Consider the following 4,297-nt stretch of genomic DNA (forward strand, 5'->3'; position numbering starts at 1 on the left):
GGGGTACCTATACTTATATCAGACAAAAAAGATTTTTAAGACAAAAAACAATAATAAGACAAAAATTTCATTATATTATATAAAGGGGGAAATGCATCAAGAGGATATAGCAACTATAAGTATTTATGCATCAAATATTGGAGCACCTAAATATTTAAACAAATACGAACTTATTTGAAATATTTGCTTATTTGAAATCTGAAGGGAGACATAGAAGGCAATATGATAATAGGGGACCTCAGTACCCCACTTTCAACAAGGGACAGATCATCCAGACAGAAAATCAGTAAGAAAACAATGGACTTAAACTACACATTAGACCAGGTGGACCTAAAAGACATAAATAGAACATTACACCCAACAGCAGCAGCATACACATTTCCCAGGACAGATCATATGTTAGACCACAACACAAGTCTTAATAACTTTAAGAGTACTGAAATCACATCAAGTATCTTTTCTAACCATAATGGTATGAAACCAGAAATTACAAGAAGAAAACTGGAAAACTCAAGTTTTGTGGAGATTAAATAACATGTTCCTAAGCAACCAATAGGTCAAACAAAAAAGTTAAAAGGGAAATCAAAAAATATCTTCAGACAAATAAAAATGGAAACACACCACACCAAAACTGAGATGCAGCAAAAGCACTTCTAAAGAAAGTTTATAGTGGTAACTGCCTACATTTTATTTTTTATTTTATTTTATTTTTTTCTTTACATCTTTTTAATTTTTTTTATAAAAAAAATAAAAAACTGCCTACATTTAAAAAAGAAAGATTTCAAATAAGCAGCCTAACTTTAGAATTCAAAGAACTAGAAATAAGAAAAAAACCAATCCCAAAGTCAGTAGAAAGAAGAAAATAAGGATCAGAGCAGAAATTAATGACATAGAGACTGAAAACATACACACACACACACAAAATCAGTGAAACCAAGAGCTGATTTTTTGGGGGGAGGGAAAAGATAAACAAAATTGACAAACCTTTAGCTGTACAAAGAAGAAAAGTGAGAAGACTCCAACAAATAAAACCAGAAATGAAAGAGGAGACTTTATGACTGATGATACAGAAATATATGAATCATAAGAAACTACTATGAATGATTTTATGCCAACAAATTAGATAACCTAGAAAAATGGATAAATTCCTAGAAATTCAATCAAACAAGGTAAATCATGAAGAAATAGAAAATCCAAAGAGACCAATTACTACTAAGGGGATTGACTCAGTAATCAAAATCAAAAATCAAAAATCAAAAATCTCCCAACAAAGAAAATGCCAGGACCAGATGGCCTTATTGGAGCATTATACTGAAATTCAAAGAATTAATACCCTTCTCAAACTCTCCAAAAAAATAGAAGAGGAGGGAACACCTGCAAACGAATTTTACAAGGCCAGCATTACCCTGATACCAAGATCAGACAAGGACGCTACAAGAAAAGAATATTATAGGCCAATATCCCTGAAGAAAATCCACGTAAAAATCCTCAACAAAATATAAGCAAATGGAGTTTAACACTACATCAAAAGGATCATACACCATGATCAAGTGGGATTTAGTCCAAGGACGATGGTTCAGCATCCACGAATGAGGGTGATACACCACGTTAACAAAATGAAGCACAAAAATCATATGAGCATCTCAATAGATGCAGAAAAAGCATTTGACAAAATTCAACATCCGTTTATGATAAAAACTCTCAACAAAGTGGGTGTAGAGGGAATGTACCTGAACATAGTAAAAGCCATATATGATAAGCCCATAGCTGACGTCATACTCAAAGGTGAAAAGCTACAAGCTTTTTCTCTAAGGTCAGGAATAATACAAGGATGCCCATGCTTCTCATTTTTATTTAACACAGAATTGGGAGTCCTAGCTCTAGTAATAGGCAAGAAAAATAAATAAAAGCCATTCAGAATAGAAAGGAAAAAGTAAAACTGTCTCTATGTGCAGATGACATGATAGTTTATATATAGAAAATCCTAAAGACTTCACCAAAAAACTGTTAGAAGTAAAAACAAATTCAGTAATGTTGCAGGATACAGACTCAATATACAATAGTCAGTTGCATTTTTATACATTAATAATAAACTATCAGAAAGAGAAGTCAAGAAAACAATCCCATGTACAGCTACATCAAAAAGAACAAGATACCTAGAATAAATTTAACCAAGGAGGTGAAAGACTCATACCTGAAAAACTATAAAGCATCGATGAAAGAAACTGAAGATACTAATAAATGGGAAGACATTCCATGGTCATGGATTGAAAGAATTAATGTTACTAAAATTACCATACTACTCAAAGCAATCTACAGATGCAATCCTTATGAAAATTCCAATGGCATTCTTCACAGAAATAAAACACCGAAGTAGTTTTGTTTCCTTCTGTATTGGGAGGGAGTCAGAAAATCTGTATTGGAAAATTTGTATTGGAAACACTGAATACGTCAAATAGCCAAAGCAATTTTGACAAAGAACAAAGCTGGAGGTATCACACTTTCTGATTTCAAATCACATTACAAAGCTATAGTAATCAAAACAGTACAGTATTGGCACAAACACAGGCACATACATAAATGGAGCAGAATAAAGATCCCAGAAATAAACCCACGCATATATGCTCAATTAATTTACAATACAGAAGCCAAGAATATGCAATGGGGAAAGGTCAGTAAATGGTGTTGATAAAACTGGAGAGCAACTGAAACACTGAATCAATGAAACTGGACCACTATCAACTTAAAATGCGTTAAAGACTTGAACTCCTAAAAGAACACAGGTAGTAAGATCCTAGACATTGGTCGTGGTGATGATTTTTTTTTTTTATTTGACACCAAAAACAAAGACGATAAAAACAAAAGTAAGTGAGTAGGACTACGACAAACCAAAAAGCTTATGCACTGCATGGGAAACCATCAACAAATGAAAAGGCAACCTACGTTATGAAAATGGGAGACAGTATTTTCAAGTCATGCATCTGATAAGGGGTTAATATGCAAAATACATAAAAAACTCATACAACTCAACAGCAGAAGAACCAAATAGTATAAGTAAAAAATGAGCAGAAGATCTGAATCAACAAACATATTTCCGAAGAAGACAAAAAGATGGCCAAAAGGTGCTTGAAAAAGGGCTCAGTCATTAGGGAAATGTAAACCAAAACCACAATGAGATATCACCCCATATCTGTTAGATTGGGTATTAGCTAATGGCATGAAAGAACAGGTGTTGGTGAGAATGTGGAGGAGAGAGAATACTTGTGCATTGTTGGTGGGAATATAAATTAGTGCAGCCATGATGGAAAACAGCATGGAGGGTACTCAAAAAATTAAAATAGAATTACCATGTGATTCAGCAATTCCACTTCTAGGTATTTATCAGAAGGAAACTAAATCACTAATTTTTTTTTTAATTGGTGGCACTAGTTTATTTCCCTCTTACAAGACCAACTGCAACCAAATGAAGTGAACATAACCTCAAGATTTTACTGTCTTCATAATGTAACAAAATACAAAGCTTAGAACTGGATCACTTGGCCCTTTTCTCTTATCTCCTCCCAGTTCAAAATGCTTGCATCTCTTAATAGCCAGCATTCTCTTAGATCTGCAGTTAGGCTCGACACATTCAAGCCTCAGCACAATATTCTTTGTAGTTTTAGCCTTTTTCTGGAAAATCGGCTTAGTCTGCCCACCATAGCCACGCTGCTTCCTGTCATAACACCGCTTTCCCTGGGCATAAAGAGAATCTTTGCCTTTCTTGTACTGTGTCACTTTGTGGGGTTGGTGCTTGCCACACTTCTTCCAGAAAGTCCGGTGGGTTTTAGGAACGTTAACCATGTTTGCAAGAGCGCTATCGGCACGGAAAAAAAAGCACAAAACCACTAAATTGAAAAGATATCTGCACCTTTGTGTTTATTGCAGTATTATTTACAATAGCCAAGACATGCAAGCAACTTTATCCATGAATGGATAAATAAAGAAAATGTAGGGTACTATATGCAATTAAACATTATTCAGCCATAAAAAGAATGAAATCCTGCCATTTGTGATAACATGGGTAGACACTGAGGGTACTGTGCTAAGTGAAATTAGTCAGGCAGAGAAAGACAAGTATCATATGATCTCACTTACATATGGAATTTAAAAAAACACACAAAAACTCCTGGATACAGAGCAGGTGGTGGCTGTCAGAGATGGGAGTGGGAGGAAACGGGTAAAGGGATGCCAGAAAGTACAGACTCCTAGTTATACATAAATCCTGGGGACTGGGGACTGTAGTTAATAATACTGTACT

At 34.6% G+C, this 4,297-nt stretch overlaps 1 pseudogene; it reads right to left on the minus strand.

Moving 5' to 3' along the window:
• Nucleotides 1-3,411: 3,411 nt before the first annotated feature.
• LOC113257062 (60S ribosomal protein L36a-like) lies at nucleotides 3,412-3,904 on the minus strand (annotated as a pseudogene).
• Between the last annotated feature and the right edge of the window lie 393 nt (nucleotides 3,905-4,297).

This window comes from Ursus arctos, unplaced genomic scaffold, assembly GCF_023065955.2.
Source record: "Ursus arctos isolate Adak ecotype North America unplaced genomic scaffold, UrsArc2.0 scaffold_14, whole genome shotgun sequence".
NCBI lineage: Eukaryota > Metazoa > Chordata > Mammalia > Carnivora > Ursidae > Ursus > Ursus arctos.